We start from the raw sequence: 26,869 nt of genomic DNA, 5'->3' as shown, positions 1-26,869 counted from the left end.
TTGCTATTCTTGACAAAAAGCTCATTACATTTTAGTCCAGAAATTCTAAATAGATTTACCCATCCCATAAACTGTATGTGTATGCATAATGATAATAATCCAGAAATAATCTATTGTCTCAAGAGACAATTTTAAACAAGACCATGTACCCGAGGAAAGAGGAGAAATATCTTTCTGAAGGGGTGATGCATGGTCAGCAGCAATGCTCATGCTTTACATTTACAAAACTCCTTGTTCAGTTCCTGACATTTTCAGTCCTTGTTATTTGGAAAGATAAATATAATGGGAAAGACCAGTGCTGAGACCTTGAAGAGCTGTTACCAATCAGAAAGAATGACATTAATAAGCTGGAGGGACAAAAGCCCACCTAGACTACTTTAGGTTTTGACATGGCATGAGTGACTACTTATGTTTCTGAGGGAAATGTATGAGCAAGTCAACACAAAATGGCAGTCATTGCAGAATGATTTTTCAAGAACTGTAGAACAGATGTCCAAACATTCCTTTTGAGTACACCTTTACCTGCCAACTTGGTCCACCTCTATTTCTGATACGGCCATTGGACAACTGCCCTTCAGTTGATAGGGTCCTACCATTAGGCAGAGTTGAGCATTGTCTTAAGCAGCAAAAGCTAGAATGCAAGAGTGTCAATTTTTTTGCTCCATTACATGCACTGATGTAAGTCTTAATTGCCAGTCCAACTGCCTCCTGTATGAGGAATGAGACAAGAGGAGCATCTCATTCCTGAGAGCAGGAAGAATTTTAGGCTCTCTCTGTCCTCTCATGACCAAAGTGAACTACAACACCCTTGACACATTATAAATTGGAAATGGTAATATTATTGGAAAAGTGAGCAGAAATAGGTTGCCAGGAAAGAAGACAAGGGGCATAAGAAGGTGTACGAAGATGCCACTTGGGGAGAGGGACTCTCTATAATAAAATAAACAAATGAACAAAATCAATTAATTCACTTTAATTGTAGGTCAAAATTTCTTGAGACTAGCAGAGAGAGAAGGATATGTAGGATCAAAAAGCGATTGCTCTATCATTTAATGAAGCTTGGATTCCTGGTGCCAAGTTGATCTGGATTCCCCATGAGATTTCTTAAACATATCCAGGAATCACTACAAATCAGCTTAATGCTAGAAGAGTCCACTTCAAGTACTCAGCTCCATGTAGAAGAGCAGGCTCAGTGCTTACACATTGTGCATTGCTGAGAATCAAACAACAAAGCTCACTATGCCTTTCTTGCAAAATCAATGCAATGGTTTTCTCACAGGATCCAGAAGAAACAAGACAAAACATGTTTTTCTTTAATGAAACTGATAATGGTGCATTAAAAAAAGAACAATAACGCTCAGTTCTGAGAATTCTTGCAGCTTAGAAAGGGACCTTGGGTGAGAAGACAGAGTATTAAATTTTTAAAATTTCAGCCCACCAGTCAATAAAAAAGAGATTTTAATGAAAACCCACGTACACAAGAACAGCACCTACCCAATAGGTGCATTCATAGTGGAGTTACAAAATAACAAAAATATTTCTTCTTTAATATTGCAGCAAGAAAGTATTTAATTCCTCAGTTTAAAAAATGATGAGGTAGGTGGAGGCATGCAAGAAATAAAAGAAAAACACACGACTGCAATTACTGTTTTCATTACAGAATAACATCATCAAGAAAGAGAGCCTTTACTTTCCTCCCATGGGGGGATAAGATTAGTAGGACTACTGTATATTTGTCTGCAATTTTCCATATCATATGATTCATGGAACAATCACAATGATTGTTCTAGGGTTATGGCTCAAACCTGCCTAATTCAGATCATGGTGTGTGTGGCAGAAACTTGCCAACCACATGCAAGAAATGTTTGCAATATAACAACCTGTTATATTTCTCTGAACACATCTGATTCTTCACAAAAAATCTTGATAGGTTGTTTGGGAATCACTGATCTATAGGGAGTCTATCTCTAAGGAACTAGAACTTTGCTCTTCTATTCTTTTGGCAGTTCAAATGATCTTGAAAATAGTTGACCTGTCAGGGGTACTTTGATTGTGCTTTTCCTGCATGGAAGGGGGTTGGACTAGATGGTCCATGTGGTCTCTTTCAACTCTATTATTCTATTATTCCATTATTGCAAATTTTGGTTAACTCACTGCCATATATCATACTAAACTTAGGCTGCACATTTGTGTTTCTCGATTCACTGTGTGCTCACAAATTCTGATCAATGTGATAATATTATAATACAACAGTTGCCTTCATTTATGAGGGTCACAGTTACATGAGAAGCCTCAGTGGCGCAATGGGTTAAACCATTGTGCTGGCTGAACTGCTGAACTGAAGGTTGGGTTGCTAACCTGAAGGTCACCGGTTCAGATCTGCAAGATGGAGTGAGCTCCCGTCTGTCAACTCTAGCTTGCGGGGACATGAGAGAAGTCTAACACATCCAGGCATCCTCTGGGCAACGTCTGTGTAGACAGCCAATTCTCTCACATCAGAAGCGACTTACAGTATGTTCTCATGTCGCTTCTGACACGATAAAAAAATAGTTGCATGAAAGTGTTTCTTGTGTACTAAGAAGTACACAATCACTCCACTTATAAGGCTAGAAATTTTAGTTAAAAACCAACCCAAAAATCTGGATCTACTTATCCAAGGTCAACGTGAGTACTGTACTTTAATTCTTATTAAAAAGAAACCATCCCCTTCTCAAGCAAATGACAAGATCTTAGTTTGTCTCGGGAGAGCCTTAAAAAAGCGCTAACCCCATCTCATCCCTCCACCATGGTGCTATTTCTGACCTTTCTTAACTGCTTGCATGGGAAAAACGAGGAGCCCCAGGTGGCGCAGTGGGTTAAACCTTTGTGCCAGCAGGACTGATGATTTGAAGGTTGGGTTGCTGACCTGAAGTTGCTAGTTCGAATTCAACATGGGGAGAGTGCGAATGAGCTCCCTCTATCAGCTCCACCTCCCTGTGGGGACATGAGAGAAGCCTTCCACAAGGATGGCAAAAACAGCAAAACACCCGAGTGTCCACTGGGTAATGTCTTTGCAGACGGCCAATTCTCTCATACCAGAAGTAACTTGCAGTCTCTCAAGTCACTCCTGACACACACAAAAATGGAGAAAAGACAGTGCTGGCATGGCTAACTAGTCCATCAAACGATATTGGTGCTTTCCCCTGTTTGTGGAATAACCTTCTATTTATTCATGGCTCATATCAAAATCCATAATTTTGACCCCAAAACCTGCCCACAATTTATATATGAGTTCATATAGTAGTATGACCAAACCACTGAAATCTGTTTGTTTATTTATTTATTTTTTAAAAAAATATTCTCCCTTTTTCCAATACTGAATACAAGTGGGTATCTTGCAACATTGCAATAGGTACAACCCATTGTGTGTACAAGAATAATGGAAACATTTATTATAAATCCCAGCATGTGGTGCCAAACAATAATTGGGAAATCAACTCTACATAAAATTTCACATATTAGGAAAGCAGTAAACAAATATGTACTTTTAAAGAAGTGACAGACTGACAAATGTATTTTGAGCAAAAAGAATACTTACACTAATAAACAATTCTTAGCTCCACAAAATAAATAGGAATTTGTAGCAACACTTACAGAAAAAAATTGATTCAACGGGTCCCCTCTGCAAGAAGTAATTGGATTAGCCTCAAGATATGTAACAAGAACTAATGGAGAAAGCAAGACACACAGTAGACATTCAGTAATCTCCTATTTTTATATAAGCTTCATCATATTGTTCCATGATCTGACCAATAATTTTGTTGTCTGTACTTTATTATTTGATATCAATTCAACTTGTATAGCAATCTTATAAATGTGAGACCTCCAAGAGCCTTGGTCATCAAGCGGTCTTGCAAACTGAGTGGATTCCATGATCAATCCACCTATACTGCTATCAATTTATTTTCCTATTGGCTTCAATTTTATCAGTGAGTCACATTGTCCTCATGATATGTCCAAAATACTCAGTTTAGTCATCTTGGTTCCAAGTGAGAGACTTCAAACTTGATTTGCTCTGAGACCCATTTATCTGTCTTTTTTGTCAGTCCATGTTATCCATAGAACTCTTGTCCAGAACCACATTTCAAATGCATTGCTTTTCTTCTTGCCAATTGTCTTCACTGTCCAGCTTTCACAACCATACATAGCAAATAGAAATATTTCACTCTAACTTTGATATCTATTGATATATCTTTACAATCTTATCCAGTTCCAAATTTTGGGCCCATCTACCCAACCCAAATGAAATGTGTGGGGTTGAATAGACATCCAAATGATAGACGAGGCCTATTCTCCCTAAAATCCACCAAGAACACTTAACCAACATTTTTAAAAGTCACAGGGTACTCCACAGTTTCCTAAAGCTCATGATCTCACCCACACTTTGTGATGGTGTGAACAGTTAGGCTAGTTGAAATTTGAAATCAGCCGCAGCTGTTCAGGTGTTTTCCATTTATTTATTTATTTATTTATTTGCTGTACTTGTACCGTGCCCTTCTCACCCGTGAAGGGGGACTCAGGGTGGCTTACAGACTATGGCAATAATTAATGCCAGATTCAGACAGTAACAATATCAGTAAAACAAAATAGTATAAAACATATACCTATCAATTAAAATGGTCTCTCAAATTATTAAAATGTATCAAACATATCAAAAATCTATCACCAACAGAACTTTGTAAACATTGAACCAATTGCTTTCACCATTTTTAAACAGATTCTATCATACTTATGGGTTATATTAATCTCCAAAGGCTTTCTTAAATAGCCAGGTCTTAAGGTTTTTCCTGAAGCTTAAGAGTGAGAGTCTCTTCTGATGTCACTGGGGAGGGAGTTTCACAGCTGTGGGGCCACCACTGAGAAGGCCCTGTCCATGGGCTTGGGCGACCCAGGGAAAGGGTGTGGCCCTTTCCCCCCATCCTCTCCTGCATTGCTCTGGTGCTCCGGCCACTGTGAGTACATGTGATGAGCAATGACCACTAGCAATTTCAGTCATCTCAATGGGTTTTAGTCTTTTTCTGATATCAACTAATAAGTTTTGATTAATGATTGAGCATATGTATCTAAATAATAATAATCTGTTCTGAAATATCCATTAGCTTCTTTAAAATTGTGTAAATCAACCGTGGCCACTACTGCAATTTTCTTAATGTTTAACTGTAGCCTATGCTCTGGAGACAATAACATCATTGATAGATAGATAGATAGATAGATAGATAGACAGAAAGATAGGTGATAGATAGATAGATAAGATCCTATTGTTCCAGTTAGAATCGACCCATTACATCCTTAGGATTTACATCAGCGTTACCTTTCCATACAACAGCCTTTTATATAGGTCTGCTCTACAAATTCAAGAACAGGATCTTATATTCAAATAATTTACAAAGAAACAGGTTTGCTGTTCTCAACCTGAGAGGTTTGTCCTCAGTGTTAAACTTTTATTTGATTATGTGATTATAGAACCACATTTTATATGACATTTAAACATAAGGAAAGAATTCACTTGCATTTTTAGAAAAGGACCCTCGGTGCCATTATATCTGAGGAACAAATCATACAAATATTCTAAAACAAATTGCTTCTGCTTTTTACATATCAGCTTTGAAAAGCTTCTGACATTTGTGCAGATTTCTAATACATTATCTTAGGTTCCTTTTATCAACATTTAAAACATTCCAAGGATTGTTGCTGCTTGCTTGCTTGCTTGCTTGCTTGCTTCCTTCCTTCCTTCCTTCCTTCCTTCCTTCCTTCCTTCCTTCCTTCCTTCCTTCCTTCCTTCCTTCCTTCCTTCCTTCCTTCCTTCCTTCCTTCCTTCCTTCCTTCCTTCCTTCCTTTCTTTCTTTCTTTCTTTCTTTCTTTCTTTCTTTCTTTCTTTCTGCCAGAAGCTTTGCCATTTAGGGGCAAGTACTAACTTCTGCCCATTTTTAAAGATAGTGGCAGAAGGTTAGGTATGATTTCAGCAATGATCCATTACATAAGGGCAGGTTGTACCTGTCACTATCTTATATAGCCTACTAACATCTACTGGGATGCTTTAAGGCAATATATTAAAATTCATCCAATGCACTTTGTAAAACACAACTGTAAGACCAGATCACACTAGATTCCTATCTAGTTCAGCATTCTGTTCCTATAGTGGCCAACAATTTGCTTATGGCCAGGTCAGAACCAAAACATAAATGCAAACATGGTCAATAGTTCCCCAGCACTTAATATGCTTTGAGACTTGAATAAAATAGATTTACCATTATGCAAGAAACTAGAAGTACATGCTGCCCATGTATTTTCTGCCTTAAATATCTCTGTGGCCTGACAGGTTGCTTTTCATTGCCACACACCTAGGGATTTATCTTATTGCATGGATAAAGTGAATGAATAACTTTGAGCCAAATGCTTTACAATTGACATATTTGTTTTGTGCACATAATTCTCTGTTAATTGGGATCTCAAAGGTAGCAATGGGTAAGATAATAAATGTTCTTCCCACTGCAAGAAGGCCTTCAAAAACGCATTGTTCGCAGTTTAAGAATAATTCTGCACACAATTTGTAGAAACAGTATTTTCTGCACAAAAAATGTTAGCGCTGCATAAAGATATAATTTTTGTGCAAAATATACTCTTTCATGCATAAAACATGCAACAGTAGGGTACTGGTGCTTTTTGGATACTAAACAGGATTTTGTGGTATTTGTATGATAGCCAACATTTTATTCCTCCACATGGGTTGCACAGCATCACTGTAGGCTATGTATATTTTGAATATTTTAAACTGGAAAATGTAAGAACTGCTTTGAGCATATCATTTTTAATACATAAATAAAATAATAGTATAGCTTGGTCTTAATGTTAGGCATAGTGAAGCTGTCTCAGGCAGCAAATGTGGGATGTCATTTAGTGTGACACTATTCTATGTTTCCTGGTGCGGATGGGGAGAGGTGCCTATGAAATGTGCTGACACATATGCCAGCTTACCTTGACTGGCTTTGTGCATCATAACACAGGGTGATGGGTGCCATTTGCAATTCTCCCTCAGGCAGAATAGTATCTTATTTTGAAAAAAATGTAAGTCTAACAATGGTCCATGTAACATGTTGCAAAGTATATTGCTTTTTCTCCAAATGACATTGGAGTTAAACCTGCCTAGGTCAAACAACTTAAACATGTGGAAATCACATATCAACTTTTTTTTATTTTACCTTTTACTTGAATAGGACACTTGACATTTATCTTCAAAATATGCTTTTTTCAAACAATTTTGTGAGAGACTAATCTGTGCCAGTGATAAATCTATGATGTTATAAATGTCCCTTAGCCAGGAAAGCTGATATTTACTAGTCATTATTAATATTTTAGGAGGCCAATGGGAAATTAGCACCAAAGGGCAGAAATGGATTGAATCATCAAACTTGTTCTATCAAGCATATATCATTTACTATGTGAATATTTCCAGATGAGTATCTTTTGACTCAAATATTTAAGTTTGGGAGGTAAAAGGAGAGTTATTTTGATGGGTGTACAAAAATGGCCCAAATACACATAGGAAGGTTGGTTCTTTAGGCCTTGTGAAAGATCTCCTTCCAGCCCTGTTTGGTGAAAGATGTTATGAGATAAAACTTCATACAGTAGAATCTCACTTATCCAACATTCGCTTATCCAACGTTCTGGATTATCCAACGCATTTTTGTAGTCAATGTTTTCAATACATCATGATATTTTGGTGCTAAATTCATAAATACAGTAATTACTACGTAACATTTCTGCCTATTGAACTACTTTTTCTGTCAAATTTGTTGTATAGCATTATGTTTTGGTGCTTAATTTGTAAAATCATAACCTAATTTGATGTTTAGTAGGCTTCTCCTTAATCTCTCCTTGTTATCCAACGTATTCGCTTATCCAACGTTCTGCCGGCCCGTTTATGTTGGATAAGTGAGACTCTACTGTACTTCTGAATTTCATGTGTAAGCAATATCATTGAGATATGATTATTCCATATAGAAGTGACTTTTTTCCTTTTTGGTGTATGTGTTGCCATTGCAAGAGGCAATGACAGATAGCAGCCCAACTCTTCTAGATACCTTGCCAATGGACCAAATTGTTCTCCCCTGAAAGCAAACAGATGGTACTCTTAACACATTTTTTGGAACGGAGGATTAGTGGCTGCCATCACATATGCTCCAACTCTTCTAATTTGACAGAGAAAGTCCTGGTTAATCTTATGTCATTTCTATTGTGCTGATTTAAAATAAGTCGGTTTCTCTGTTGTCCTCCAACTTTTCTCATTCATCCTAGCTTATTTCAGTTATTACAGAATTCAAGGAACAGCAGTAGTTACCACTCGCTGAAAGCACCAGGTTTGTTTTGGAGATTACACAAACATTTTATAGGCAGTTATTTTGGTATCACTTTCTCTGATGGTGTCACCCAGTATGGCCTGCACCCACCACACTACCTTAATGACATCTTACACAGATAACTGCAGCCACTCTTATTCCTTATTAATAACTTTAACTAACTCAGGCACACTCCAAGGTTGCTTGGCCATATGTGTCCCAGTTTTCATTTGTGAAATGTTAGAGGGTATGTCAACAAGAGCTTCCCAAGTATCACAGCTGCATGTGCTATTAGCCCTGAGCAAAACAAGACGACAATTGTCACACACAAATACACATACATACAGAATGAGCAGTCAAACAACCTGGATAACTTGATGCAGATTTTCTCCATTCCTTAAAATTACTGAAATTGTTTTTGCCAAATCTAGAGGCAATTCTGAAGCTCATTTTTATTTAATACTACAAAGATGCCTTGGAAAGCACTGACATTATTGGAAAACAAAGATGATCCCTGGTCACAAGTTAACTATACTGGATTTCTACTCATCTATCTCAGGAAATCTCATCAATGTTCTCATCATGAGTTTGGCTTGCATAGTTAACAGCAGTTAACCATGCCATAGAAACAAGAATAAAATTAGGGAAGAGATCCAGGAACTGTGTCTAGTTTTCATATAAACACACTATATGTTTGACAGAATGTGATAGTTAATTGTATTACTTTTACTTATGGGGTGTAATGCTGTTTGTAAACGTACTTAAGATCCAAATATGAAAGCTAAAAAAAAAAAAGATCCCTTTGCTCAATGGAAATTCTTGATAGGCTTGAAATTTACCATCTCCATAAAGTGATACCTCACATTTTAGGGAATCTCACCTAGTCTTGTGATTATGGAGACTTTTGTTTGGAATATGACAGAAAGTCATGACTATAATTATGAAGAATAAGCTAGAGTTGCCTTGCAACTGGTTCATGTTCACAATTTTGAAGTATTCAATAATATAATGAATACATAGCAATCATAAAAGTCTTCCAATCCTGCTGTATTGGGCTATAGCCACTGTGAGTAATGAGAGTCTGATCTTTTTATTAAGATGGAGCAGGTTGATATTTTCACTCCAACTTGGTTCCTGTGCGGAGAAATTATGATAGGGATCCTGCTTCTAATTATTGCACTAGAAATCACTCATAGGAGTAAAGGTGGAAACATCAGTATGCTGTGTTCCAATTGACAGAAGAACAAATCCCTGTTGTTTACTGCAGTTGCTGACTAGTATAGGACAACTGGATAGATAAGTGGGCTGGGAGATGCTACTTAACTACCTAATTAATATAGTTACATGTAGAATCTCATTTTTAAATGAACTAATCTTATCTGGACCTTCTAAATGAATTAGTTGATTAAGTACTATTTTCTTTTGTATTTTCTCATCTATGTACGTTGATTTGCAAATTTTGGAACAACATCCAGCTCAATATATGTTTTATGCTAAAATGCATATGAGCAAATGTTCTACAGTAAAATTTGTATCAAAATCAGTACAAATCTTCATGTAAATTTCACTCCCGAAGTAAATACAAGTTAATGACATTGAAAACTGGTTTATGAATGAATACGTGAAAAACTAATACAAACCCAACTTTAGAATGATTGGGACATGTTTACTTTTCCATCTATGATCAGGAAAACATTGCTTGAATTACACAGTGAGAACATTGCTTGAATTTTAAAAAAGCATCTGTATTACCTATTATGGCATCTTCAAAGGGAAAATAAGTTAGCAAGCAATATGTAGCTTCTCTAATTGACTGACATGACATTAGTCATATTAGTTTTTTAGAGCTCTCATTGTTTTTACTGAAGTATATTTGGAAAAATAAATAAGTCAAAAGATCCTGTTAGCTTAGTTGCTCCTGTTGGCCGCCTAGGCAGTAATTCTGACATCATACATAATTAATTATATGTCCTGGAGTCTAAATAAAATACATTTTAGCAATTATGGGGAGATAAAAAAGAAATAAGCCACTTGTCAACATGCTACCTAGAATTTCAGCAGTACAGGGGAAATCCCTATGGTGAAGATGAATAAACAATTCTTGTAGAATTACATTCCAGGTTCTGTTTATTGCAAAGCAAGATAGTGGACAGGCACTGAGCTTTATTGAGAAATGAGCACCCAGTAGTTTTAGATAGGAGAGTATTCTGAGAGAATGTTCCCTTCCTCACAGAAGGGCATTAAACTTCAAAACATGGATTGAGACAAATCAAGAACTAACAAAAAAAAAAAGGAAGACAAATTTCACATACTTAATGGATGACAGGTTTCACCTAATTATTTTGTTTACTAGACCTGCATTCAAAGATGTGGTGCTGTTTTTGAGACACTGTGTGAAATTGAGGCATATTTATCTTGGCTTTTCAACAACAGTATGCAATCCTCACTCCAACTCTAGGTCCTATATCAGATTCCCTATGTGAACACACATGCAGTCACACACACAGCTACTGTACTTTCAACTTTATTTCCAACTGGTTTCCTCCATCAGGCATTTCCTTTAAGAATTATCCCCTTAGGGCCTTCAGGATTTTATACCATCCGATACTGCAGTATTGGTGATCCAAATGGAGAATGTTTGTCCTTGTAGTAGGTTGCTTTCTCCTGGGGCACCATGTATTTATTACCAGTTTGCTCCAGTTTTGTATGTATAAGTAAAGTACATAAGTAAATTCCATCCCACTGCACATTAATCTGCATTAAACACACACACACACACACACACACACACACACACACCATTAGTATTGAAGCTAAAGGCTCCAAATCTTCAGTGAATGATTCTAAACAGTAATGTAGTGGACAATGCTTAACTTTTGCCAGATTACCAGAGACTCAAATTGAACCGCATTTAAAAAGAAAATCAAGAAATTCAAAATCTTAGAGGAAGAAAAGGTAACCAAGTGTTCAAAATTGCTTTGAAGGGATCATTGTTCCCATCCTTAAGTGACAAGTATTTGAATGGAGAAAAAAAGATAAAATAAAATCAGTAATAGTTACTATGCATGTTAAATGGATTTCTGGTATTTTGCTGGCAAAGTTATGAGAACAAGTAGTCTTAGATTTAGATGCTACTAAACACTGTAAGGTATGTTCTTCCCTTCTTGGTTACTCTATTAGGATTGTCACCACTTGTGTCTCTACTACATGATGGCAGCATTACAAATTGGTTGTGGCACTATGGTATTTTACAAAGGTTCTTGTCTCTTTTTATTTCAGTCTATCTTTAATACATGACAGAATATAGTTTGGTTGTAAATGCTGTGGTTTCATATCTAACAAGAGCTTTATGTGAGAGGAATCTGTTTCATTATTTGAAAAACTTCAAGCTAACATTTCTATTATCCACATAGTGTATTTCTGCCCTATACACGATTTAGACAGTCTTGAAAGTGTGCAAAAATCCTCAAATTCTCCAAACCATATGAGATACTGAGTAGAAGTAGATACTTTATAGAAGTATAAAGAGATTTGTGTGCCATAACAGTACATTCCCTGATGGCAAAGTTTTAGCTACATTGCAGTAAGTACCGTGTTTCCCCGAAAATAAGACAGTGTCTTATATTAATTTTTGCTCCCAAAGATGCACTAGGTCTTATTTTCAGGGGATGTCTTATTTTTCCATGAAGAAGAATTCAATTTTATTGTTGAACAAAAAAAAATGAACATTTATTATATACTGTACAGTAGTTGTCATCATAAACCAGCATAACCAGACAAATTGTGAATCCTATCAAGTATTTCTTGTTATTACCAATATTTCCATGTACAACACTCTATGATACGTACATTTACCGATCCTGCATGCTCTGGTGTTCTGTTCGGCGGGCATCCTTCCAAACAAAAACTTGGCTAGGTCTTACTTTCGGGGGAGGCCTTATATTTAGCAATTCAGCAAAACCTCTACTAGGTCTTATTTTCTGGAGATGTCTTATTTTAGGGGAAACAGGGTAGTATGTAAATACCACCCTTTAAAAAAATCCAGATTTAAGGTGTTCTAATTAAAATTTGGTTGGAAAAAGGAGGGAGGGAGGTTAGGTTAATATGGAATTACCATTGACAAGGCAACTTGACTTCAGCTTTGTTTAGCTTGTTAAAAAAATAATTAGTGGTAATGATATATAGTCATATAACTCAGCCCCCATCCATACTGTTATATAATCCAGTTTCAGAATGCAGATTAACTGCATTGAACTTGATTATGTGGCATTATAGAGCCATATACTCCAGTTCACTGAAGTTCAATTTGCAGTATATGTGTCTACATTGACCAAGACAATGCAGTTCAAACTTATTATATGACAGTGTAGATAGGGCCTCGGGTTGGTTATTGCAAGAAGTTGTAACTTTCCAAGGTCTCAAGCTTTTCACATCATATTCTACCTCAGTCCTTCATGTGTGTTTTAGATTTTGGAGATCCATCATCTCCAGCCTGTCTCTCCAGTGGTGAGGGATGGTGGGACCAGTGATCTATTCTCTCAGAGAAGTATTTCTTCTTTCACTGACGGCCCTTCCAGAAAGCCATTTAATCCGGAGTAAGGAAATAGGATTAAAAACTCCCTGTACCACAAGGAGAATCCACACAGAGAGTAATTAGTCCCAGAAAATGGTCCCATGGTGTCCAGAAATATTTGGTTAATGAGAAGGAAACCCCAAAAGGTATGGTGAGATATCAGCTGGAAGTTATCCTTTTTTTCAGAATGACTCTCCTAGATGTGCTGCACCTCATAATCATTTTGTCAAACTTGCAGTACTAATGTGAATATAATAAAATGTGCACAAGCATATTTTCTGTCACAGTGTCTTACCGTCCATACTCCTGGTGACTCCAGGTTTGCTTGCTTGAACTCCATTTCTCTTAGGGGTCACTTGCCTGTGACATGCTGGTGTGAACTGTGTAATTTCAAGCTTTGCTTCCTTTCAGTAATACATAGGAAATGAGAACAAAGGAATGGTTGGAGAGAGTTTTCATGGTTATTGCTTTCCTCTTTTACTTCCATTTAGGGCCCTTCAATACTGCCAGATAATCCAGGTTATCAACGCAGAAAATCCACATTATCTGATTTGAACTGGATTATCTTAGTCTACTCTGCCATATAACGCAGTTCAAAGAAGATAATGTGGATTTTATATAGCTGTGTACAAGGGGCCTCAGATGCCCGTGTGTCCGTGACTCCATCTGTTTACATCCCTCTGTCAGCTGTCAGGATTTTAAGGGCTGGGATATACAATGCTTCAGAGCAGTACCAATATCTGATTTTATGCAAACCTTTTTGTCATGTGTTTTTTATGCAGTCCCACAATCAAGCATGCATTGATGTATGGTTTGTAGCCACACCCCCTTTATTCCACTTTCTACTGGATTTTCAGGCCTGATTAGATGGGCCCTGACCTAGAATTCTTCTTGAGACTTTGATAATTTTCTAGACATTAGCCTTTATTAATTTCTTTTGTAGAACTAACCACCACAGAGAAAGGAAATTACAACAAAAAGAAAAAAAATAATCATGAACTTTTACCATCTTAAAAGTTACAATTTCCCTTGGAGCAGCTGGGTAAATCTTATAAACATTTGTCTTTTTAGCCTATAAGCAGTGATAGTTTTTAATTGGGTCTCCTACAGCACCACATGCATCACCATAATGAAATCATAATGGGCCAGTTGTGCCTTTAATGACACAGGCATAAATCTTGAGCTATTTCACCGACTTCAGAGGAGTTACTCTAATTTATACCAAAGGAAATGAAATACAACCCCCACGTTTCAGTGTATATAATGCAGTTGCTGATGCTAAGATTAAATAGGTGGCAGTTTGGTGGGTGGGTGAGAGGAGAGTATTCAGATTTGCAACACATATTTAAACTTTTTTTTTAATTTTCCTTTGAAATACAATGTGATACTAGCACTCTATTTTGCTTTGACCAGAGTGCTCCAGTGCACCTGAATACTGTGCCCAGGTCTGGGCACCACAATTCAAGAAATATATTGACAAGCTGGAAGATGTGCAGAGTAGTGTGAGTAAAATGGTCAGAGGTGTAGTAGGACATGGAGCAATCAATGCAAACTTTAGGAAGAATTTCCTGATGGTAAGATCTATTCAAGAGTTAAACATGTGCTCCCAAAGTGTAGTGGAGCCTACCTTTTAGAAGTTTTTAAACAGAGGCTGGATGGCCATCTGTCAAGAATACCTTGATTGTGTATTCTTGCATGGCAGGGGGCTGGACAAGCTAGCCCTTGGAATTTCTTCCATCTCTATGATTATATGATACTTTGAGATTAAGTGAAAAAATACCACTGAATGTTAATGACACCATCAAAATTCTCCCTGCAGTTTTGGATTTTGTATACTGTGTATATCAAGAACGGGCTGTTGTAATACTGAGGCAACTACTTTACAGTAGTCTTAGTGCCGTCTGAATTCCTTAGCCTTTTCTTCTCCTAAAAGACAGCACCGAATTTCTATGTGTATCAGGTATGGTTAAAATATTATCCATTTCCAAGTCTTAATGTAAATTTGAACTGCTGGTTCACTGAGCTTCATTACATAGAATTTTGTCCTTTCCTAAGAATCAAAATAACTTAGACTGCCTGTGGCATAAGGGCAAGATGTAGCTATTGTTGTATCTTTGAAGTCACATCTAATAATGAAAACCCTAGGACAAGTTATCATGGAGCTTGGAAAGGATTATTCAAAAGTGGCTTGCCATTGCCTTCCCCTAAGGTTCAGAGAATGGAACCCACCCAAATAAATCAAGTGGATTTCCATGACCAAACAGAGATCCTACTTTCCCAGAACCCCAGTCCAACACTCAAATCACTATATCCTGCTGGCTCACATTAAGCATCCCTTAATTTCCTTAAATTAAACCTGTGCACTTCCATTTTGGGATGGAGGTAATAATTTTAGTGGAAGAGAATTCTTCCACATTTCGGTGTCCCAGGAGTCACAAGAGGTTCTGAATCTCCCTTTCAAGTGTAGGAGACAATTTATATCAGGAGAGAATATCTGACCTTCAATATCCTCCTAGCCATTGTCTCACCAACCCTTGCAAACCACTTGCTCTTCCCCTTTGCAGCCCTCCCTCCTGCTTTTGCCAGAAGCTTTAAGTGAGGAAAGGGGGAAAAGGAGAGGGGATCAATCCCAATCCATGATCCAGATCACTTCACTCTGGTTTTGTGCTGGCAAACCCCAAACTAGAACTCTCCATCCAGGTTGGTGTGTGACTGACTTTCCACTTCAGGGGGATTAAAAATGGAAATGGGCGGGAAAAGCAAACTATCACCCTGTTAAGGATTTTCCACAACTTCCCCAATTATTTTAAATTACCCTGATATTATTATTATTATTATTATTATTATTATTATTATTATTATTATTATTATTATATTATTATTATTATTATTATTATTATTGGCACCCCACTATCTCTCTAGATTTGAGATGGAAAGGGACTCACATTAATATATATATATATATATATATATATATATATATATATATACTAGCTGTGCCCGGCCACGCGTTGCTGTGGCTTAGTCTGGTGGTGTTGGTCAGTCTGCATTAGGTTGTATTTATGCTGTGACCTCCACCTTCTTTATACTCACATTAGTAGTAGTATTTGAAGTCTGTTACCTTCTTCAATTTTTGTGTTGATTGATAATTGTTTGAGATCCCTGTTGTCTTTGGTTTGTTGTTAATTGTAATGTCTGATTGTACTGAGTGCGGTTTATATTTTTATTGTGGTACAATAGTCTTTTTTTTTTTTTTGCCTGTGTAGGTGTTTATTATTATTGTTGTAGTGGTCATGAAGGTTGGATAAGTTAGATGCTACTGTATTGTTTTTTGGAGGCCCAGTTTAGCACTGAGTGCCTCTCAGCCTCAGTGCCTGGCTGTTTCTTACCTGTGATGGTGTTGATTCTTATTGTTGTTGTTGTTGTCATTGTTATTATTGTAATTGTTTTTTTGGAGGCCAAGTGTGAATGTAGGGATTGGGGAGGTGGATGAGTTGTGTTGTCAAATTTTGTATTTGTTATAGTCCCAATGCGTTGTTGTGAGTTTTGTGGGTCCAGATTGTGGTTTTGTGGTGTGGTTGTGTTGTTACAACTGAGAGGCAAGGCTTTTGTGTTGTGTTGCCAAGTTTTGTATTTCTGGGGTGTTTAGTTGTGTTGTTATAGTCACGATGCATTATTGTGAGTTTTGTGGGTCCGGATTGTGGTTTTGTGGTGTGGTTGTGTTGTTACAATCGGGAGGGAATGCTTTTGTGTTGTGTTGCCAAGTTTCGTATTTCTGGGGCGTTTAGTTGTGTTGTTATAGTCATGATGCGTTGTTGTGAGTTTTGTGGGTCCGGATTGTGGTTTTGTGTTGTGGTTGTGTTCTTACAACTGGGAGGCAAGGCTTTTGCGTTGTGTTGTCAAATTTTGTATTTCTGGGGCGTTTTGTTGTGTTATAGTCACGATGCGTTGTTGTGAGTTTTGTGGGTCCGGATTGTGGTTTTGTGGTGTGGTTGTGTTGTTACAACCGGGAGGCAAGGCTTTTGCGTTGTGTTGTTAAGTTTTGTATTTCTGGGGCGTTTAGTTGTGTGCCAAATTTCGTATTTCTGGGGCGTTTAGTTGTGTTGTTATAGTCACGATGCATTGTTGTGAGTTTTGTGGGTCCGGATTGTGGTTTTGTGGTGTGGTTGTGTTGTTACAACCGGGAGGCAAGGCTTTTGCGTTGTGTTGTTAAGTTTTATATTTCTGGGGCGTTTAGTTGTGTGCCAAGTTTCGTATTTCTGAGGCGTTTAGTTGTGTTGTTATAGTCACGATGCGTTGTTGTGAGTTTTATGGGTCCGGATTGTGGTTTTGTGGTGTGGTTGTGTTGTTACAACCTGGAGGGAAGGCTTTTGCGTTGTGTTGCCAAGTTTCATATTTCTGGGGCGTTTAGTTGTGTTGTTATCGCATGATGCGTTGTTGTGAGTTTTGTGGGTCTGGATTGTGGTTTTGTGGTGTGGTTGTGTTGTTGTAACCTGGAGGCAAGCCTTTTGCATTGTGTTGCCAAATTTCGTATTTCTGGGATGTTTAGTTTTGTTGTTATAGTCACTGCGCCCACAACTTTACCATTTTTTATATATATATATATATATATATATATATATATATATATATATATATATATATATAAAATTAATAGTATCATTCTGGGAAGGGAAAAGGTTGCATTTTAAATCTATGTTTCAGTAGTTTTCCTTTAAAAATTTTCTCTATATTTGTGTGTATGTGACCTGTGTAAGCCCCACTCCTGAGTGCGTGCCCTCCCCTTCTGATTAGAAGCAGGCTAAGCCCCATCAGAAGAAATCCACTCCTGGATTATCTTCTTATCCCAGATTATCTGGCAGTGTGGACTCATATAATCCAGATCAAAGCAGATAATCTGGGATCAGATCCTGGGATAGAGGAGCAGTGTTGAAGGGGTGACCCAAGACTCTCTCCCTCTTTTGCACAAAAGTTCTCCAAAGCTTTGCAAACCTTCTCTGGAAGGAGGAGGAGGAGGAGGATAATATATGTCCCCACTGCCATATAATCTGGGACAAAATCCTGGGATATAGGGACAGGGCCTCAGACTAAACTATGCTGCCATATATCCCAGGATCTTAGGATCCCAGGGGGCAGTCCACACAGCCTTTGTGGGTTTTCTGGGCTGAATCAGCCCAGAAAACCCAGTGTCCCCAACGTGGATTGAAAAACCCATGCTTTTGGTGGGGTGGGGTGTCTATATGTCCTCCCAGGACAGAGAGACACCCAGACCTTGTCACCAGAAACCCTTTTAAAAATCCCCAAAAGAGAAAATAATTTATCAGGCTGCCATTACACTGCTGTCAGAGTTCTCCTGGTGCATAGAAACGAGGCACCAGGAGAAGGGGGGGAGTGAGGAGCACCAAGAGAAGACTGGCAGCAGGAAAATTGATGGGTAAGTTATTCTCTTTTTTTTGCGGGGGGGGGATTAAGGAGTTTTGAGCAGGGGGTGTGGGTGTCTCCTTGTTCTCCCAGAAGGTTCTGGGAGGACATCTAGACACCCCCAGCCAAAGCACAGGTTTATCAACCCTGTGTGGTGTTAGAAGTCTGCCCTTACACAGGTTTTTTAAACCCGGGTCAGAGCAGACATTTCCCTGTGTGGAACCAGCCTGGGAGAGAAGACTTTGCTGGTGTGTCTCTTGCATTGCAAAGCCTTTCTTTAGACAGAAAAAAATTACCAAAGCTCATTACTCTCTCTTTCCTTCTGTTTTTCAATCCCCCCCAACTTCTCATACAAAAGCACTGAAATGTGGGAAACTTATTTGTGAAGCTAAAAGAACTCAGCAAAAGATGACCAGTTACTGCCTCCCTGATCTGCATTTAGATGGAGGAAGAGACAGGAAAAAGCAGTGTGAAGGAATAATTAAAAAGACGGCACTCTGGGGATACCGGCCTTTTCCGATCTCAGTACTTTCCATTGCAAAAGTCAAAAATTTAAAAAAACTAGCACTACAGACAGAAAAAAAATACGCTACAGTAGAGTCCCGGTTATCCAACATAAACGGGCGGGCCCAATGTTGGATAACTGAAATTGACGGATAATACGGAGGCCCTATGCATGGAGGGAGGCAGGCTCAGAAGGAAGCTTTAATGGAAAATTTCTTCTCCCCTCCCCCCCGGCGCCTTTCTTGTTTACCTTACAGGAGCTCAAAGGCTCCCACCAGCTGTTTCTAGGGGCGGGCAGCGAGGCGGGCTCCATGTGGAAAAGGGCCCGGAGCCGCCATTCGCATGGCTGCCTCTGACGCGGCGTCTGTCTCCCCCTCCGCCTCCTCCTTCGCATCTTCCTGGGGAGGAAGAGGGAGAAAAAAGATCTTTTCTCAAACTCCCTGCCGAGGGAGAAAAAAGCTCTCCTCCCCCTCCTCCCCCTCTTCTCTTGAGCTCTCTCAAGCAGCCGAAGGGAGAGAGAGAGCTCAAGAGAAGAGGAGGAGGAGAGCTTTTCTTTCCCTTGGCAGGAAGGGAGCTCGAGAGAAGAGCTTTTTTCTCCCTCGGCAGGGAGTTTGAGAAAAGATCTTTTTTCTCCCTCTTCCTCCCCAGGAAGATGCGAAGGAGGAGGCGGAGGGGGAGACAGACGCCGCGTCAGAGGCAGCCATGCGCATGGCGGCTCCGGGCCCTTTTCCACACGGAGCCCGCCTCGCTGCCCGCCCCTAGAAACAGCTGGTGGGAGCCTTTGAGCTCCTGTAAGGTAAACAAGGAAGGCGCCGGGGGGGGGGGGGGGAAGAAATTTTCCATTAAAGCTTCCTTCTGAGCCTGCCTCTCTCCAGGCACCCTCCTGTGGCTTCAGTTTCAAAGGTTTCTCAAATGGCGCATTTCAAGTTTGGCCCTCCCCTCTGCACCCTCCTCCATGCATGGGCGCAAAAGTTCCTTCCCTCCTTGCCACGCTCCCCCCCCCCCCGGGCAGTGCGTCGGATAATACGGTGTGTCGGATAAACGGAAGTCGGATAACCGGGACTCTACTGTATTTTGAAATTTTGGTATTTTGAATGATTACATTAATTTAAAAAATCGTGCCAGGCTCATGAAGCAGGATTTTGAGAGCAAAATATCAGTGCTTGGTAGGGGACCACTCACAGGAACGCCCATTACTCCCTCTCACTAAAGTGATTCAACCCAGTCAAATTTGATAGCTTCCTTGTGTTTTGGGTGTTTTCTCCAATTATAACATGGTTCCTGAGTCCAGAAGATGATATCCAACCATCTTCTCCCCCATCTTAATTATGATTGTTTCTGATGTTTCCATAACTTATACTGATGGAGCTGTCAGGAAGTTCCTCTGCATCATGGGAAGAGCTGTATCATAAATCGTACCTTCAATAGACTAGAAATGTTTTAAAATGGGGATGGGAGCTAGTATAAGGTAGGTACTTATTGGGTGGTCAGATTTGTCCCAAAGGTGCAATAAATAAAAAAGGTGCTCTAGGGTTGGCACGAATTAACAGGAAACACATAAGAGAATATATATATATTCTCTTATATAGAGAAGGCTTAACATTGAATGGTCCTCCAGGTCAGTCGTACGTCTGATCGGGGTATTGGGTGGCAACCTGTGCTCGACGGGGTCGCACTCCCCCTGAAGGCGCAGGTCCGCAGCTTGGGGGTCCTCCTGGACTCTGCGCTGACACTTGAGGCCCAGGTGTCGGCCGTGGCTGGGAGGGCCTTTGCACAACTAAAACTTGTGCGCCAGCTGCGACCATACCTCGAGAAGTCAGATCTGACCATGGTGGTCCATGCCTTAGTTACCTCTAGACTGGATTACTGCAATGCGCTCTACGTGGGGCTGCCTTTGAAGACGGCTCGGAAACTACAACTAGTACAACAATCGGCAGCCAGGTTTCTAACTGGGGCAGATTACAGGGCGCGCTCAACGCTGCTGTTTAAAGAGCTCCACTGGCTGCCATTTATTTTCCGAGCCCAATTCAAGGTGCAGGTTATCACCTACAAAGCCCTAAACGGTTTGGGACCCACCTACCTTCGAGACCGCATTTCCCCCTATGAACCCGCATGACCTCTTCGCTCGTCGGGAGAGGCCCTCCTCTCGCTTCCACCAACTTCGCAGTTGCGGTTGGTGGGGACGAGGGAGAGGGCCTTCTCCGCCGTGGCCCCCTGGCTGTGGAACTCGCTCCCCAGGGAGATTAGGCAGGCCCCTACCCTACTTTCTTTCAGGAAGAGCCTGAAAACTTGGCTATTCCAGAAGGCCTTCATTGACTGATCCTTGTGGGATCATGTTATTTACCTATTAAGCAGTAGACCCTCTGGATTGTTTTTAGGATTCATTCAGCACTTTAAGTATTACACCTGCTGTATAATTATCCCTCCCTGATAACTTGCTATTGCTTTGCACCTTGGCCTGGATCTTTTGACCCAAATCGAGATTTTAATATTATTGTATATATTGACTTTTATGACTGTTTTTAATCATGTTGAAGTTTTACTGCTCGGTTTAATGTTTTATCTGATTTGTGCTGTCGTGTCTGGGCATGGCCCCATGTAAGCTGCCCCGAGTCCCTCCGGGGAGATGGGGCGGGATATAAGAATAAAATTATTATTATTATTATTATTATTATTATTATTATTATTATTATTATTATGTGTTGTTAAAGTACGAAGTATGGAACCCTGCGCAGACGGTCGGTCAATGTGACTTAAGCAATATGCAGTCACTGAATTCTTGACAGGAGAAGGTGTCACCCCAAAGGAGATTCATTAGAAAATGCAAGCTGTTTATGGTGATTGTGTTGATGTGAGTACTGTGCGTTGCTGGGCGAGTAAGTTTAAAGATGTTGAAGTGGGAACATCTGACTTGCGTGACAAAGAGTTGAACGTCCTATGACAGCAACCACCGAGTTTCACAACCAAAAGGTTGACAGATTGATTCAGGATGATTGTTGTATCACTCAGAGAGAAATTTCAAGCATAATAGGCATTTCACAAGAACTTGTGGGTCACATTATTGCTTTGCTTGGCTATCAGAAGATCTGTGCACGATGGGTACTGTGAGATGCTGGTTGCGGAAACAGAGTGTCAACTTCTTCCGTGACGGCTTCAGAAAACTTGTTCATTGTTGGCAGAAATGTATCCAATTGTCTGGTGATTATGTGGGAAAGTGAATAATGGTAGTTAAAGAGCACATTCTAAAGATTATTTCTGTGTTTGGTTTATTAAAATATTCCCATCCAAACTGAAGTTACTAAAGTGGAGGCATTACTTTTCATTCAACCCTCGCTCTGTAGCCAATTGGATTTGCCTATATGATATTACAATGCAGGACAAGAAGTAATGAAAGAATAAGGAGAAAAAAATAAGCCAAGATGTTCACAATGATTGGATGGGAATTGCTCTCAAATGGATGATATGCTTTTAGCAGTACTGAAATTATTTCTAAACCATAAGCACCGTGGACTTAGTTTCTTAACAACTGGTGGTCTAAGGATATGAAAAGAAATCATTATACTAACTACTCAATAATAGTTTTCTTAAAGCATCACTTACATTTTCTGAAGATGCTCTTGGCGAAATTTTTCCCCACTTCCCATTCTTGAACAACTCTTGGACTTCAGAGCCAGTAAACATGTATTTCCATCTCTCAAACAGCAGCTTTACTAGTAAGAATAGCATTAAATATTCTCCTTTTTCCATCTAAATGAGCAGACAAAATTAAGAGACTCTGTCTGCAGCCAAGTGCAATGCTTTAGGCAAGTTATAATCTGTGGAAAGGTCACTATCCTTAACATCCCCATTGACAAATAGCCTAGTTTGGCAGTGACCAAATGGCCACTAAAGTGCATAGTGATTAGGTAAGCACATTCAATTACCCAGTGACAAATTATAGTCTCTGATTTTTAAAAAATGTAATAAGAGACTTCGGTCAGTGATTGTCTTTCTAATTTTGGCAATGCTTTCTGATGGAGTAAAAATTGTGCCATGTATCAAGTTCAATCCATGGTGTTCCCTGTTAAAAGTGCTCAAGTTGAAGAACTAAAGAAGATATCTGCTGAGACTTCAGACTGCCACAGTAGTCAATACAGGGATGCAGTAGTCAATACAGGGATAAGTGGACCATCAACTGTTTCAGTATAACTATGAATCTACATGGGGCAGGTTACTTCAGGGTATTTTCTGTCCTGGCTGGGAGAATCTGGGAGTTGTAATCCAAAATAACTTTATTAACTCTATCCCTGCTTCACGGATCAGTGTTCTGCCCTTCTGTCATATCACTGAGATGGTAGCTTGGCTGTAATGTAACTAGGGATGTACATAGTCACTAACTTTATTCTTGAAGGAAGCCATGAGTAATTTTAGCAATTTTCTTCTTGCTGCAAAATATAGTTTTTAAAGACAGTTTTAGTTTGGGAAATATATTTTGCAAGTTTCACACTTTTTGTGGAGAAAACAGAAACATCAATGCAGAATGCAATATTTCTGTAAAGATGTTAATTTTTTGTGCAAAAAATATTGTAGCTTGACACTTAATTTGTGCAAACACTGCCAGTTGATTATTCATACAAAACACAATCTATTTCTACTGCTACCTCCTCCCATGCAAATCTGACACACTTGCAAAGATGTAGTTCTGTCACAGAACATATCCATTGCATGTTACATAGTGAAAAATCAAATTCTCATCACATGTAGTGACTAAAATCAACAGGCACAATTATCTCCAAGTATGAAGATATCATGAGAGACTTTAAAGCCACTTGGCTGTTAAAGATGAAAAATTAAACAGATAAAGGAGAATTCACATCCAAAATTAAAAGAATCCTTTATAAAGTGTCCATTAAAGCCCCAGTTCATTGGATCTCAGGTTCACTTCTCCCACCCCCCTTCTCTCTCTCCAGATTTTAAAGATATATACAAAGTACCCCCCCCCCCAATTTTGCATTTTTTCAAATAACATGTATACCTTTAACATAATTCAATATTTCAATAATAAAGAATTATCTTTCTGGAAGAAAGATGGGGTATGAATTCAATAAACAGACAAACTAATAAGTTTTCAAATAATTAATTACTATATCTAGCACTAGCTGCTAAAGATCGTAACATTTTTGGGACATTGTGTATGTGTATATTAATAATTTGGAGTTCTTTTCATCTAGGTCCTGAAGAAAAAGAAGATGAAGGAGGGGGAGGAGGAGGAAGAGGACCACTTTTCTGGGTTGTGAGGACGCCAACCTTTTACTGTGGCTCAGAGTAAGAAATATTTCAGAAATGGACTATTGTAAGTAAAGTTACAGAACAGCATTATTATATTTTTTTGATGAATGCCTCCATATAAATTGTCTATTTCCATAAATGTTAGGGCCAGGAACATAAAGACACCCACATTATGTGGACAATAAGAATGGCGGCATATGCAATAACATTGAGTGGAACAGTATGGACAATCCTAGAATTTCAGTAGAACATTAAATTATCTTTACATGATGAAAATGACTAACAGAGTCTCTTCAAAGATAGAACAGGCCAATTAAGCTGGGACAGAAACAGTTCAGGTCTGCAATTGTCTGGGAAAAGATGAGTCAGGTAGTGCTGAGCATAATTCCAGTAACCGTTTTTAGAATTGTAATTCTCTCATTTTGAAAAGTCCATACTTAGTTCAAGCTTTTTAAGGAAACCTGAGAAAAGTTAGAATTTGGTACTGACAGTGTTCAGAACTACTTGGAAACTGAGATTAAAAATTCCAGGTGCCATTTTAATTCCACAGAAAACCATGGAGCAATGTTATTTCTTGATGCAGCATCATTTTGAGTGGAATCAATAGGCAAAACGACTATTGCTAATCCCTCTATCCCCAGATTTCCCTCAGGCCCCATCTGAAACAACCGCACAATGTGGTTGTCAAGTCACAGACTCCTCTTAAAGTGCCACATGCACAAATAGTGTTAACAAACATTTATTAAATGAGAAGTTGAACTCAAAAAGCACTTAGCCTTAGTGTTAAGAACAAAAGGAAGTAGTCTCAGCAACAAAAAGGCACTAAAACAGGAGTAGAAAGATAATCCAGATTATCTAGCTGGATAATCTGGTTTAAACACAGTCAAAACTTTCCAGAAAACAAACGCCATGCAACGTTGTGGCACAGAGAGTCAAAAAGAGCTAACTGCTTTTAAAGCAAAGCTAGAAACCGCTGGGGATGTCCAAAGCCATTGTCGAGAAGCAAACCAGAGTCGAAGAGCCAGAAGAGCCAAACGGAACACCAAACGGGGCGCCAAAGCAGAGAACACTGTAGCAGGAGCAAATTGTTGTCACCAGGAAACAGACCGGAGTCGAAGAGCCAGGAACACCAAACGGATTGCCAGAGAAGGAAACGCTGAAACGGGAGCAAGCAAAGTCGTTGCCAAGGAACAGACTGGAGTCGAAGAGCCAGGAATGCCAATCCAGGAAGTAGACCAGACACAGGAACACACGAAGCTGTACAGCCAGGACCCAAGGAGACAGGCAGCAACAGAGCAACATCCCAAAAGACACCTTGCCTTCTGCAAGGCAACCATTCTCCAAACTCCACTTTTAACTTACTCATCGGAGTCTGATCCTGATGAGACCTCCGCCCTCTCCTTATTCCTTGCAGCTAATCTTGATCGTGTTAGACGGCCTCGCCCCTCATCTCTCCAGTCCATCCATCTCCATTCAAGACTTAGATCTCCCCATGTCCCAGAAGTATGAGAGGCTTGCCAATCCCCTGGTGCAGCTCCATGAGCTGGCTCATCATCCACACTTACTTGAGTCCAATCAGCATTCTCCATCTCACTCCCAGACCCATCATCCCCGGAAAAACCCTCAAACGTTTCATCTTCCGTGGGAGCCATAAGTATTTCCCGGATCTTCTTTCTTTCCCTCTCCCCATCAGACTCTTGCTCCCGAGTTGACCTTTTAATCCCTCTACTCTCTGTCAACTCATCATCCTCTAGCATCTCCTCTTCCCCACTAGAGAATCCTTCAAACGTTTCATCGTCAGAGGGAGCCATAAGTATTTCACGAATCCTTTTCACTTGCTGTTCTTCATCAGACACCTGTTCCCTGTTATCCCTTTTTCTCCTACTAGCAGTAGTACCAGAGCTGCCCCTTGACCCAACTACAACAGTGGCATAGGAAATGGATTGACATGGGTAAGTATCTGGCCATCCTCCAGCCAGAAAGGCAGGGATTTGGTTCTAAATATGGTGTGTGGTCCTAAATGTGAGTGGAATTGGAATTTTAAATGCCAATCCCTCTCGCATTTTTGGGCAGTGTAGAAGGGCCCTCAGAACAACATTATACCTTTACATCTTATCCACTGCAAAGGTTTTTAAATAAGGGCAGACTATCAAATCCTTTTACTTCCGATTTTCTTTTCTCCCCTGGAAATCCATGGCATTGGTTCCTCTTCCTATACTATACTACTGTTTTCACTCCTGGACAAGTTTTCATCCTGTTAGAACACCTCTAAGGTGTTCTGGACAATTTTTAAATGGAACAGGAGATATCAGATTAAATTTACTCCACTTCTCACAGAATAGTAATTGTTTAGGTTGAGTGAGGTAGATCAAATAACCTAGATACCATGGTGACCAACTTTCTCCATTATAAAGAGCTAAAAAATTCTGGGCAAAAGAATAAATACATGAAAATCCTACATTACTAAGTTATGTATGTGTAATTAAGTGACTTTTCCTGAGCTGACCCTCCAAACCCACCTTAATTGCAAGCAGCCACACTGGGCAATATTTTTGTTCACCTGGTGACTGGGGCAGAGTAGATGAGGATTTCAGTCCCTTATCATTGGAGTGAGGCTGCTATGAAGAATTGCAACAGGAGGGTGATGATTATTGAAGCCTCCCTCGTGATCAGGAGGCAGTTGGGAAGTCCAGCTGTGCTCCAGTTGCAACCTGAACAGACTTTCATC

At 39.4% G+C, this 26,869-nt stretch overlaps 1 protein-coding gene and 1 long non-coding RNA gene across 9 annotated transcripts in view; one reads left to right on the top strand and one right to left on the bottom strand.

The window, feature by feature from the left end:
- nlgn1 (neuroligin 1) overlaps window positions 1-26,869 on the bottom strand; it is an 816,109-nt gene that overhangs the window by 76,721 nt on the left and 712,519 nt on the right. The window lies entirely within an intron of this gene.
- The window catches only part of LOC134298056 (uncharacterized), a 151,380-nt gene that overhangs the window by 123,271 nt on the left and 1,240 nt on the right, over window positions 1-26,869 (top strand). The window contains exon 2 of the long non-coding RNA XR_010005037.1: window positions 24,084-24,205. This is a non-coding gene — a long non-coding RNA (uncharacterized LOC134298056). The remainder of the gene's footprint in view (window positions 1-24,083; window positions 24,206-26,869) is intronic.

The sequence above is a fragment of the Anolis carolinensis genome, chromosome 3, assembly GCF_035594765.1.
Source record: "Anolis carolinensis isolate JA03-04 chromosome 3, rAnoCar3.1.pri, whole genome shotgun sequence".
Lineage (NCBI taxonomy): Eukaryota > Metazoa > Chordata > Lepidosauria > Squamata > Dactyloidae > Anolis > Anolis carolinensis.
The sequence above is the reverse complement of the archived record's forward strand: the minus strand, read 5'-3'. Positions and strand labels throughout refer to the sequence as shown.